This window comes from Carassius auratus, chromosome 45, assembly GCF_003368295.1.
Source record: "Carassius auratus strain Wakin chromosome 45, ASM336829v1, whole genome shotgun sequence".
Classification (NCBI taxonomy): Eukaryota; Metazoa; Chordata; class Actinopteri; order Cypriniformes; family Cyprinidae; genus Carassius; species Carassius auratus.
The window spans coordinates 11,071,451-11,086,302 of NC_039287.1; positions in this window are offsets into that span (position 1 = coordinate 11,071,451).

Sequence of the window (14,852 nt, forward strand, 5' to 3'; positions counted from 1 at the left end):
TATAACTATATAACTATAACAGGTTCTTTCAGTTTGATATGACGGCCTCTAGCAGACTCCGTCATCATTCCACCTCCTTAGCAGTGTAGCATCAAGGATTCGATGGCTCCGACCCTCTCACTTATCCTCTGGACCCCAGGGTGTTCAAGATAAGTCTTGTCGTTCCCTACCGTGGCACAGCGCGGTTGAATTCGTTCCCCATACGCAGTATGAGTGAAGTATCCAAAGGAAACGTACTCGGTTATGAACGTAACCTCGGTTCCCTGAGATACGGAACGAGTACTGCGTAATATGCGGTGCCACGAGGCTGCGGGTTCAGTGTCGTCGCTTCAGTTGTATGACCTGATTTCCTTTGGCAATTGCCTGCTTATATAGCCATTTGCCCCGCCCATTTTGGCGGGCTTTGGTGCGCTGCATCGTCACAGGCTTGCGCAACTACGCAGCGCTGTCATTGGTTGAAATAAGTTTACAGTTTAAACCAATGGCAGTGCAGTTGCATTATTGTAAAAAGGCTTCAGTATCGAGGAAAAAAGGAGCTTTTCCCCAGTACTCGTTCCGTATCTCAGGGAACCGAGGTTACGTTCGTAACCTAGTACGTTTTCTGGCTAACCAAAAACAAACCCTAAACTTTACTGTTAGCTTGGTAACTACTTCAAAAAAGTAGGTAGTTACACTACAAGGTAAATGGCTATTACATTTAAGCCATGTGTATGAAATGTTATAACTTTTTGTATTGTTTATTTGAAAAACATCTACAATAATTGCTAGTTGATGTATGTTTTTGTATGTGTGTATTAAAGAAATAAAAGTGTTTTTACCTGCAGAGTCGTTCACACGCTGCACATGCAGGCGCTGGATTTAGCTTCTTCATCTCATTTAATCAATAATAATGTATTTGCAGGTGTGTCTCAACTGATTTCGGTAAACGTTCACTTCATTCAGCATTTATATTGTTTTTCTTAGGGAGAAATCCCTCCAAATGATTCTGTGCCTGAACTGTTGGAATGGTTCAAACTGAATAGCGAATCAGTAAAGACTGTTGTGATAACCTTCAAGATTGATTATTGCAAAACAGCTCATTCAAAAGTGTCACTGGTTCTGATTGTATGTCTTGGCAAATTCTTTTGAACAGTACATTTTCATACAATTGATTTAAGCCCCATTCTCAGTAACTATACTGTAGTTGTAAAAATCCAAGGAGCAAGATAAAGACTATATACAAAAAATGTAGTAATTAAAAAAAAAAAAAAAAATATATATATATATATATATATATATATATATATATATATATATATATATATATAATTGTTCAGAGACAGCTCAGTGTTGGCTCAGTTCTTTTCAATATGTAAAGTTCATTAATAATTATGAAATTAGTTCAAGCAATATAGCAATATAGCACTTTTCACTAGTACAAACCCTGATTAGCAAGCCTTTGTAAAAAAAAAAAACATTTTTTTTTTGCAAAAAAAAACATTTATTTGTATGGGAGCAGCCTCGACAGCTGTGCTGAATTAATGTTCAGTGTTTGTCATAACTGACATGACTAACTGTAGCATACTGTTTCACACTCTATTCTTAAAAAAAAATAAAATAATAAAATAAAATAAAATAAAACAATTGTAGGCAGTATGTGCTGGTTACTGGCCAATAAGCAGTAAGTGTTTCATTCCAAACACAGACCCTGTCACATCAAACACAAATACTAGATCAATGAAATACTAGAAATAAACCAAAACACAACATACAGTACATGTGACAGTTTAAATGCTATCCCTCTAATAAAGTATGATTCCAAGAACTGTTGTTAAACTAATAGTGTCACTATTTGTAGCTTTACTGCTGCACAACACTGTTGACTGGTGAGGTTTCAAGGCAAATAAACATGAAATGGATTTGGAATTATATATTTCCTGATAAGTACTGACAGACGGACTCAGTGTTCACTTTGTGGATGTAACATTGGAGGCATGGGAACACAAGTTTAACGGATCCAGTTGTAGTAAGGAATATTAAGAAGATAAACAAAGAACTAACACAGGAACAGGAACTGGAACACACAGAAAGCATACACAGGAAACATACACCGGGAACAAATAATGACACTGAACCAAGCAAGCAAAAGATAGACAGATAGACAGACAGATATATAGATAGACTGTGAAATATATTATTCAATACATTTTTATACAAGTAATATTATTTTAGTTATCTATAATATATTTGCTTATTATATGTTTGGCAACCACCATGTTTATCTTTGCTGCAAATGAAATGCATATTTAATGTAGCTTGGCTTGTTTTTTCTTTCACATTCCACAGTTTTGTTCATGGTTTTCAATGATGCCAAGCAACCTGCCTATGTTGGCATCTGGCTAATTTGGCTAGCTCCAAACAAGTGACAGACGGATTTCCACCATAATACAGTTTGATTGGACATACATCCTTTGACATCAACAACTAAAATTATGGGCACATTTTCTCTCTAAATGTCCAAAGGAGATACATTTCCATATAAGCTCACATACTCACAGTGGACAGCTGACCTGCTGTTACATTGAAGTTTACGTGACTTCATGTGCTTAGGTGCACACAGGCATTAACATGCTTTTCGTGAAATCTCTGTTTTTTCTGTTTTATGTTGGCTACAGTAGTCTCCAGCTGAGTGAATGGAGCACAATGATCTATTTGTCTCTCTCATTCCCTCAAACAGACAGTGACACACACAGGGTCTACCTCATCTCGATAACAAGTGTTCCTCTTGCTCACTTTACAGTGCAAATAGGTGTAATACTCGAAGGGGAGGCTGTGTCAGGGGAAATATGACTCTTCTGTCTCTGTATTATTCATAATCCACAACTCCTTAACCTCGGGCCGACAGTTGCTGCTCACGAGTAAAGATATTCACATACTGAAATTAAGCTCCACAGGGGTCACAGATGAAACAAAGGCATGGCTGAGAACACACTGATGCACTGGTTAGATCTGATGAATGAGTATTGAGTCAGGAGTTATTGCATGAAGTAGGCTTTATAAATTATGCTCACTACTAAGTAAAGGGCAAAGAAAGGTGGCTGTTCTAGTGGGTGAGTTCTGCATAGAGAGCTAAAAAATATATATATGAAGTTTCATTTTTCGGTTGGCTTTGCTGAATCTGTCACTCTGCAAATAGGCTTTTACACACAATGCTGTCAGTTCATATCATTTTTTTTTCTCTCTGTGTCTGAAAGATGGACTGTTGACCTTGTTAGGGGCCGTGTTGCCATGAAAATGAATTTTAAGGAAAACCAGATCTTCGGATTCTTGAGGGCATCCCAAATTTGCACTACACACTCTCTTAGCACTAGAGTTGAATACTGATACAGATTCTCAATATGTTTCTGAAGCTGATTCACAAGCTCTTGCTTCAATTTTGAGACTATATAAATGTATTCACTAACAATATACAGTGATCCAAATATCCAAAAAGTAACAGCTCTTTAGCGTCATTTGTTTTGTGAATCAGTTTAAATTGGTTGCCATATTTTTCTTTTTATTATTATTATTTTTTATTCACAAAAAATTATTGTCTCTTAAGAGTCATTTGTTAGTGAATCATACTACAAAGGTTAAGCCATTCAACATGGCTTTGATTCACCCAGAATTATGGACTCCTTAGAGTTATATGATTTATAATACAGGTTACATTGGTTGCTCTGTATGTTTTTGATACACTAAAAAAAGAACCTTCTCTTAAGAGTAATTGGTTAGTGACTTGTATTACACTTGTTGTACTGTATAGTTCTGATTCACTAAAAAGAACAGGAACTTAAGAATCATTTGTTCGAATGCATCAAACAAGTGAATGTAGAAATACATTTTCATCTTGGGATTTTAAGTAAAATGTTAACAGGAATGTTAACTAAGATTAATAAGAAAAGTATTATTTTGTTCTGCAACTCCAAAACATAAAATAATTAAAGATTAAAATAGCCTCTTTTCTGTTCTTGAAGTATATTCTTCTCATGAAAGATGCAATTAAGTACAGCCTGCAGTAGAATCACAGGTGCTTTATTATGAGTGGAATTCAGTCTTGAACAGGTGCGCCATAAAACTGATTTTAATGGACAGCAAAACCTGACCAGGCAAAGTGCTTCCTGGGAATTGGCAAACGTCAGTGTATAAAGCACTGAATGTCAAGCTTTTTCACAGGAAACATGCTCAGGTTTGTTCATGTAGAATACAGATGTCCTCATATCTCTGTCCCATGTGTCCATCCGCCTTGTTTGGCCGTCACCGATCACACAGCTCCCTTCCCATTCCTCCTTCCACACTAATTAGTCTTATGGTGTCTCTGGAACAGGCGCTGTGTAATTTGCTAATTACTCTTTTATTTGTTTATTTTGCCTTTCACTTTCACTATTCCGTTGAATTGATTTGTCCTAATTAAAAGTTTGAAGCTTTTGGGAGTAAATAGATTGTTGTTTACTTCGGTTTACCTTCCTGTATTGTAAAGCCACGGTAAACAGTTGAGACGTCAATGAGGTGTCCTTTCCGAGCTAAGCTATCACGAAAAAAAAAACAGATGGACTGGCATCACAAGATAGGTTTTTAGTCATATTGTTTAGCTCTTTGAATCGGCTCTTCGCAAGAACACTTTCTGCAGGTTGTACTGTTTGCTTCTTTTGGGGGAAGATTAGGTTGTCAGGCACTTGATGTGTGTTCGGCGGGAACATAACGTAACGCTGCAGAATGGAGTGGAGGAGAGACTGGAGACCTAACCTGACAGGTAATCTGAGGAAACAAACCCAATATTTTCTCCCTCACACTGCATCTGAGTCCCTGGCCCTCCCTGCTGCTCACCGCTGCTCAATATTTCTCATTTAGGGAGGCGCTGACTCGATCGGAATCAGAGCTGTGCACCTCTGGGCAGGTCTGTGGAGCTAAAGGGGCTGCCTGTGGAAGGTCAGATATTAGTCACCCTGGGGACAGATCCACTCCATCACTGGCTAGCACAACAAGCTAACAGCTCAGCCTACTGGCAGTGTGATACAGAACAGGCGAAGAGCTTTAGGGGCAAAAACAGATCCAATAAACAAAGAATTTATCTGCTTCAAAAAAAAAATGGCCAAGGCAAAATTGCATCACTTGTTTGTGCCCTAAATATTCATAAAGAGAGGATTTGTAGATGTCTGAAACTGTATATGAATGTATAAGGCGGCGTAATGCCGAAAACAGATGCGGTCCAGATACTCTGAAGATGAAAGCGCCTCTACCACACCTTCTGAAATTAGTCTGATTAAAGGAATAGCTAATGTGAGTTGACTGACCTTTTCAAAAGCAAAATATCTTGCATTAAACGCTTTGTAAATGGCAGGTGGATAAATTAGATGGGAATAAAAAAAAACTAAAAAAAACTAGCAAGCGCTCCGACAGTAGGCTAGCATGGTTATGAGCTGAAACATATGTTAAAGGGGTCCTATTATGCTTTTTCACTTTTTCAGCTTTAGTTAGTCTGAAACGTTGCTGTTTGAGCATACTAAATATCTGCAAAGTTACAAAGCTCAAAGTCTGATTCAAAAGGAGATATTTTATTTTACAGAAATTTCACTTTTCAACAACTACAACTCGTTTGGACTACAATGCATATTTTCGAATTGTGATGTCACAAATATGACGAATGGGACGAGACCTGGTTGAGCTGCACTAGAGAAGGCAACGAGTGTTATCACTATGTCGATGCAATATTTACACTGAAGCTCACAATATGTCTATGGTAAGGGGCGTGACATTTCCCGACCAGGCGCTAAGTGGAGCCAAAAACAACACACACTGGCTCAGCTAACCAATCACAGCACAGTCTGGCCCAGCTAACCAATCACAGCACAGTCTGGCCCAGCTAACCAATCACAGCACAGTCTGGCCCAGCTAACCGATTACAGCACAGACTGGCACAGCTAGCAAAAGTCACAGTGATCAGTCTCTTCTTGTGCTTCCTGCTTACACTATTATAAAAACTGTAAAAATATTTTTACACTAATTAGAATAAGGTCCATTATTGTGTGCGCTTTTAATTAACTGAAAGAGACTCATTTCAGTTACTTGACATGTCTAATTTTCTTTTTATTTTATTTTTTAAATATGATTTTGCTATGAAAAGAGTTTGAGTTGGTAAGTGTGTAATGAAAAGTTCCACCTCATGCAATCAAATCAAATAAATTAAGTGCAGTTAAAGAATGAGGACCCAAGAAACTACTGAGGACCATACAGAATTAAACTTTAATAAGAATTAAAAAATGGTTCTCTCTCTCTCTCTCCCTACATATATATATATATATATATATATTTCTTTATCAGTATACTGTTATATTTAAATTCTAGATACTTCTTATTGGAAAGAGCAGCTTGTTAATGGAAAAGCTTCTTTGAAAACCCTTGAGTTACTGTCACCCACTGCAATATGGTTAAGTAACTTGTAGTGAGTTACTCCTAAAAACTGAGCAATAAACTCGCTATATGACTTACTAATGAATAAATGGATTTACGCATTTGCATAAAAAAGGCATTAACAGCATACACACACATCTTTATGTAGATGTGGAAGTAAAATGAGGTGATATTTTGTAATGCATCACAGCCCCTGAATACAAAGGCTCTATATTTAAACATGCCCTTCCTGCACCAACCACTCCATCTGGGCTTGTTTATAAAAAAATAATAATACTTGAAACCCCTTGCATGCTGCATGTTAAGAGAAAGGCATGTGATTAATTGGCATAATGATGGATAAATAACAGGGGCTCGTTCTTCTGTGTTTACAGCAGGTTTAACCCCAGGGCCTCCGTAAGTCTTGGACTAGTCCCAGAGCACACAACAGCACTCTTTTCCTACAAGCACACTTTACACGCGAGGGGTGGGCCAGAGCCCATCGCTCAAACGCAACCATACATCACCCTTCCACATCCCTACAGACCCAACATCCAAGCCCAAAAACGCATTTCCCTAAATACTGCAGATTCTTTGCCCTCACCTCTTTTACTTTCACAATGGGAAAAGCAGCAAGGAAACGGGAAAACATGAAATGTATGTGGTAAATTATTCCAGCACTTGATGGAAATGCATTTGCTTCAAGTGCTAAGGGGTGCGCAGAGAGACGGCAATAAAACACATTTGGAGTATTTTTCATTTTCAGGGGAGTGATTGTCTCCCTGAGGATAGAACCACACACACACAAACTCAGGACAATAGAAATAGGGCTTTTCTGTCAGCTTTGTTTTATTGTAAGGATACAAGAAGTGATATTCCTGAACTGTTTATCTGACGTTGTCACATTGCTTTAACTGTTAACCTAATTGTCATGAAGAGCAAGAGAAAAGCATTCATGATGTGTGATGTGTTCATGCCTCTCTTTTCTGTACAATGAAACTGCATGACTTCAGAAAAACTTGGAATAGAGTCATGTCATCGAGGTATGTTTCTGTGTATTTGCAATAATATTTCTTCATTTTATATATATTTTTTAGGCAGCGGCTATTTGCTATGTGAAAAAGGCACATTTTCTTAGTGATGGATGCTATTTACATAAGTGCAAATAGATGCATTTTTTTTTTTTTTTGTGATATGCTTTTTAAGTGCAAATAGCTAGATTCTATTTACACTGTTAAAATTGTACTACTTATTGCAAAAGTGGCAATTATCTGCACCTCAGTATTGTAGTACATTGTAAAACAGTATGCAATATTAACTTATTGAGTGTAAATTTTAATTTTATTTCAAATTAATAAATGGATGCCACCTTATTGGGACAATAAAGCCCTCCCTAAACCTATCCTAACCCTACCTGATACTTTATTTTCAACTCTTTGATACTATTCTTCATTTTCATTGAAAATAAATGCTTTTCTGATGTTGTGTGAAATTTGAAAAGGGAGAAAAAAGTTTGCATAAAGGCGGATTCGAACCCAGGTTGATCGCGTCAAAATGAACACATCACATCATGAATGCTCCTTCTAATTAAAGTATATTTTAATTATGCATGACAATCATAAAGAATTCAACTATTCCGATTATCTCTAACTACTCAATTTTATTAGAATCTGTAAAATATATCATTTTGCAATAAAAAAAAAATAAAAAAATAATAATAATAAAAAAATAAATATCATAGAAAAAATATCATAAAATACCAGTTCATTTTATTATTTTTTTATCATCAGCAGCACTGGAGCTGAAAACTGTTGATTGTCTTTTTCAGTGTTGACAATCAGAATCACACGTTGGTGGGCGGAGTTAGTGTAAATAGCTTCAGCCAATGAGGCGGGCTATTTGCACTTAGTGTGCAAAAGCTGTGCAGTAAAAATAAACAAATACATAAACTTATCCATTATGTATTATGATCTATCTTTTTATTATTTAACACATACTACTGTTAAGTGGTTTGGGGTCGGAAAGGTTTTAAAACGTTTTGAGAGAAGTCTCTTATGCTTACCAAGGTTGCGTTTATTTGATCAAAAACACAATAAAACAGTAAAATTGAGCAATATTACTGCAATTATGACTGTTTTCTATTTAAATACAATTTAAAAATGCAACATTTCTGTGATGTCAAATGCATTTTCAGAATCATTACTCCAGTCTTGAGCATCACATGAAATCATTCTAAAATGTGCTTATTCCACAAGGAATATTAAGCAGCAACTGTTTTAAACATTAATATCAGTAATATTATTAATAAATATAAATGCACTAAATCAATGTATTATAATGATTTCGGAAGGATCATGTGACACTGAAGACTGGAGTAATGATGATGAAAATTCAGCTTTACATCATTTCCAGCTAGATTATCATCACGGAAAGGAAGGTCAGCTTTGTTCTCTTACTGTTCTACACATAACACCAGTTTGAATGTTCTCTGCAGTATCTGTGGCTACTTACAATGCCATTCTTACAAATCTACCCTGGCAGTTTTGCTGCAATTCACACTCATACTCATACAGAGATTGCGATTCACAGCTCAGTGCGGCAAATCCTTCAGCGATTGAGGTTCTCACCTTTAGTGAAGTAACTCCCACAGCAATTCACAAGTTGGATGACGGGGCGATGTGTGATGTGCCTCCAGGATATCTTAAACAATGAGAAATTAGTCTAGTTATAACAAATTACCTCTACATGATATTCAACAGCATGAAATTTACTGTTCAGGCAGGAAAATCCGTAAACAATCAGCATTAGCAAGCTGTTAGCTAGCTAGCTAACAAGGTTAATAGTCAAAAATAAGTCAACAGTCAAAAATATTGTATTAATCTTATGTGTAACTTCAAAGTTCCTTGTGTAAAACTGCATTACCCGTGATTATGAAGATAAATTTTCACCAATCAGATAAATTATACAAGCAAACTGCTCTAAAAGTCGTCTTTAGCGGCTGCCCACTCCAATGAAGCACTGGGAATTTCATAATAAATCAATATTTTTATTATTCCTATATTTATATTTTTCCATTACTTTAATTTGATGGTCATTTGCAATGCTTCATTGGATTGTAGTTTGTTCCCTCATTGAAGCCATTAAGTATACATTCTTGGAAAGTCTTGTCCAGCCTTATCAATCAAAATCAAAGTAAAGTTGTGATTCACCTTGTAGCTTGTGGCTTATAAATCTTTAACAAAAACTTTTGAAAATCTCCGTAGAAAAAAAAAAAAAAAACATTTTTGGAAAATGCTTCCAGAATCCAAGGCGTCTGAAAAAGGGGTCGGACTCTAATGTAACATTATTTGACTTTCTAGGGAATCAGCCCAAAATGTTTTCTTATAGTAGTTTCTGCATACTAAATGGGATACAAGAAAGTATATAAAAAAATATTTGAGCTTTGAGGAGCACAGTATGAGATTAAAACTGAAGAAACATCAGCAATGATGCTGACACTGTCTATTCATGCAAAACTGCAGTGTCTTGTGGGGTCAAAACATATTTATATGACAAACAGGGATTTTCATACATGTACAAAATGCATTGTCAGGTGTAGGCTATATATTTACATAAAAAATGTGTTTTGTATAAAGGATAAATCACTGTTTTCGAGCACATGGTGGAAAAGGAACCAGGGAGAGTTGTAGATGTCAGAGCTTTCCTCCCACAGAACAGTTGAGATAGAGTGTAGTGGAGCTTTGATCCGCTCTTGCGAAGGAGTGTGTTTGTTAAACACGAGCTGAGCACACACTACTGTTCTCTTGCCCAGTGAACTGAGCACACATGTATACAGACACACATATACAGAGAGATTCTTACTGTTCTAATGTGTCCACATCCATAAACTAACTTCCATCCATCCATCCATCCATCCATCCATCCATCCATCCATCCATCGATTATCAGATGAATATCTACTTTTTCATTTATATATTAGTTGATACTGGATGTTTAATGCCAGACATTAAATATTTTAGGATTTTCCATCATCATGTAGTATTAACGTAAAGGAATAGTGGCTGATTATGGCAAAGACTGAACCCTTTGAAAGCACTAAATAAGCTGCAGTGCACATACAACATTACAGCTGCGTGTTTCTGAATAAAAGTGACTTTTATTGCTTGTCAAAAATACAATGACCTTTAACTTTTACAATAAACTGTGCAGTAAACTTTCAGACCACACACAACACTCATTTAAATCCACCGGTTATAACGCTCTGGGCCTGGACACCTTGGTGGCCCCACACCGACTCTTACCTATGAAGCTTAATTTCCACCATATCCTTAACATAGGCTACTGTGAAAGTCACTGTGGGTGAAGCCAACCAAAATAAAACTAAACCAGTCAAAGTTCACAGTGATTATTTTTGCTGCAGCAGAGGTATACACACTCCCTCCTGAAACACCAAACCATAACATTTCACCTTTATTCATTTTCCTTATATATATATATATATATATATATATATATATACACACACACACACACACACACACACACACACACGTTTGTTTTTGAAAAGTGGGGACATCCCATAGGTGTAATGGTTTTTATAATATACAAACGGTATATTCTATCGCCCTTCACCAACCCTACCCCTAACCCTAACCCTCACAGGAAACTTTGTCCATTTTTACTTTCTCAAAAAAACCTCATTCTGTATGATTTATAAGCGTTTTGAAAAATGGGGACATGGGTAATGTCCTCATAAGTCACCCTCTCCTTGTAATACCTGTGTCATAACCATGTCATTATACAAAGTTGTGACCTGATATGTCACAAAAACATGCCCAGACACACACAAACAGTATAGAGGCTTTAAACTGGCTCCTGTCTGTTCTGGTCCACTCTCCCACACTTGTATTCATTGTTGTTTGTGTATTCTTCCTCGGAAGCTGCGCTGTGTTTTCTCATTGCATTACAGCTTTGATGGATTTGCAGGGAAACGCAGCTTTGACGTTTTTACCCCTCTGCTCAACAGAGTCTGACGCCAGTTTGTCTTATGCCCTGCATCTGGCTTTCAAAGATCACTTTGGGGGAATCATGATTTTTATGAAAAATGCACATGGTTGGGGGATTCAAAAAGTGGTAAATGTTTCTACAGTGGAGGGATGCCTCACAGCGGGCCACGCTTTGATCTCGCTGAAATATATTCACGAGTTTTGCGCTTCTGTGACTCAAACCAATGTAAATGCTGATGACTCAAACCCAGAGCTGGAGTCCAAGCTCATTTGTTTTGGCCAAATCCCTGTGTGAGTTTTTAATGCTGTCTGCTGTTTATGCTCTCTGCACATTGTTTGCTAAATGTACGCAGCTGTTTAGATCCTTCGTGTTATTACAGACTCGAAAGCTTCAATTCAATATGGTCAATGCGATTCGGGATGAAATATAGTCTGTGGGACGGCAGCGCTGCATGTGCTCAGAAACTGTTCAATCAGGTGTTATATCTCAGTCTGTAATGAGTCTACAGAAATATGGTAATGAAACAGACCTCGGCATATTCAAGAGCTGGGAGTATAAATGAATACATTAAGTATTAATTTACTTTAAAGGCCATACCATACATAAACATTCAGATGTTGATCAGATACTGTGTTCAAGCTGCTGCACACACACACACACACACAGAGTGTAAATGCAGTTGCCATTTGCTCGTTTGATGTTATTTTAATATTTATATTAATGGCCCGCATTTCTGCTGTAATGAAGAGGGCTTCAACTGGGGCTTCACCAAATATAGTTTGATATCAAACTAATTTTTGTGAGAAAATTAAAATGCGTCAAACAAAGATACTGTATTAAATTAACTTCGCAGCTAAAGCAGCCAATGTCCATGAAAGCTCCTTCTCATTTAAAATGTATATATTATTTATGGATGGCAATCATAAAGAATTCAGTCATTCTGATTATCTCTATCTACTCAGATTTATATGAATCTCTAAAATATATTATTTTGCAAAAAAATAAAAATAAATAACAGTTCAATTTATGATTTAAATAAAAAATAAAAGGTGACAGTGATTCATATATGTTATATTGGTGCCTTTTATAATCTAGGACCATATATTTAATTAAGTGATATAATGTTAATATACCAAACTACTTGAACTACCACATTTTTTTTGTACCTTTAAATGTAACTACCATAATACAGGTGGTTAAAAAAAAAAAAAAAAAAAAACATAGGTTCCTTGTATGTTGCAGGCCCATAAAACATGGCCAACACTCATATAAAGATAAAAATGGTTCACAGGGTCACAAAGACAAAATACCATCATGGCAACACACAACACTTAAAAGAATGCAATAAACATTATCAAAATAATACAAATATGTACATTACTGTACATTTGAATAAAATATAATAATGTTTTGTGTCTGGAATAGCTAGTAATGTCATTTTTTAACCTTACAGTACATTATATGATAATTCATAGTTTTTACTTTCAAAACAAATTTATCATTGTTTGGCAGTCAAATTACATATAATTTAATGTTAAACCATACAGAATTTTTCACTGCAGCTTCCAGTCCTTGAAATTTGTGAGTAATTACAGTGATTTAAGTCTAAATGCTTGTTCACACCAAGGACGAAAACTGTAACGGTAACAATAACATTAAAAACTTGTTGTAAATTAAAAAGAATATCAGAGCCCAGACCATAACTACGATGGAATCACTTCGGAACACATAAAAATATTAACAGCCAATCAGAATGGCACATGACAAAAGTGCAATGCACGCTGACAATAAAACAATATAATTGTGCATTGGTGTGGATGCAAAAACATTTATCGTTACTGTTATTGGTGTGAATGGGCTTTAACAAATCGTTAAGCTCATCGACTCAAAAGTAATTCATTTGGGCATTGGATTACAGATATTGTGCCTCACTGATTCCCTAAAAACACCTATTATCCTTACAAATATTATGTCTAAATGTGTCACAGACTCTCCAGTGCAAATCATATGACTGGTTTACAATAATATGTGCTAAATCTGTATGTGCGTAGCTACGTTGTTGCGATTTTTTTTTAGCAAGAGGAGAGGGACATATCCCAAAGAGTGTTTTGTTCAGTCTTAAAGTGTGGAAAAACAGCTCAAGGTGGCTAAATGGAGATTAATCTCTTGACCTACATTCACCAGCTGAATATCAAGCTTAAAAAATTCTCGCTGGAGGCCCACCAGCGTCCCTCCCGCTGCAGGAAGATTTGCAGCAGTGCCCGCTGCTTTACTTTAAACGTTTCCCTAGGCGTTCACTTACGATGTGACACCAAACATGGCCTCCGTGTTCCCCCAAGCCCCGCTGCGCCAGTCCCTCATTAAGCTTTGTAAGGATGTTATTATACTGCCATTACACTGTTATTAGGGACACATACTTACTCAAAAGACAAAAAGGAATTTATTAACTTGCATGTAAACTCTCAAAACCGCAGGTTCCTTGCCATTATAAGGCCATTACCATATCTTTCTATGTCAGACAAAAGAGCCAATCAAACAGTGGGAGCACATACTCTCTCTTTTTGATTGGTCTTTCTGGATCTTTCATCTTCTCAGCCCCACTAGGAAATAAAACATGTGGGGATGGACCAGGGTAGATGGATTTGTTTATGTAGAAATGTGCTGAATTTGATCGATGAGAAAGCATGAGCAGTGAAGGATTACCGAGCAGCTGTGGTGACAGATATTTTGTCCAACAGCTGGATGAACGCTAGATTAAAAACTCTGTTCTTATCAGAAAACTCCTTAGGGATTACACACACACTCTTGCTGGTTTTTACAAACACACACACACACACACACAAACACACACAAACACACACATGGTATAAACATTAGAGATGTGCTTTCTATATTTTTGTTGTTTTTTAAAAACCTTATACAGAAAAGTTTAAATGTAATTACTCAGGCCATGTGGTGCAACTATTTCTATTTAGGTTTTAGGACAACTCTGATGAAAGTTTTTATATATAGTTTGTATATAGATTGTATATACAGTATATCTGCAGGTAACAGTATTTATATGAACAATTATGAATTATTAACTAAATATCAATGTAATTTCACACCCTGAACTAATATTGGCATGTCATAAGGGTCTTCAAGGTTCATCTCTATGATATCATTACCTTTTGTTCCCTAAGAAATAAAAATAATAATAATAATAAAAAAATCTAAATACATTTTATTTTATAAATTAAACATATTCAATTTAATGTATAGATGAATTGCGTTTGTATTTAAGTTATTGTGTATATGAATTTCATTTTTAAAATATTAATAAATCAATAGGTAGTCCGTACGACCAAAATGTCTGTCATTTCACTGTCCCACACGTTTATTTTTGCAGCTATAAATGAAGCCATACTATCTACTGCTTTAATAAAAATCTTATTTTT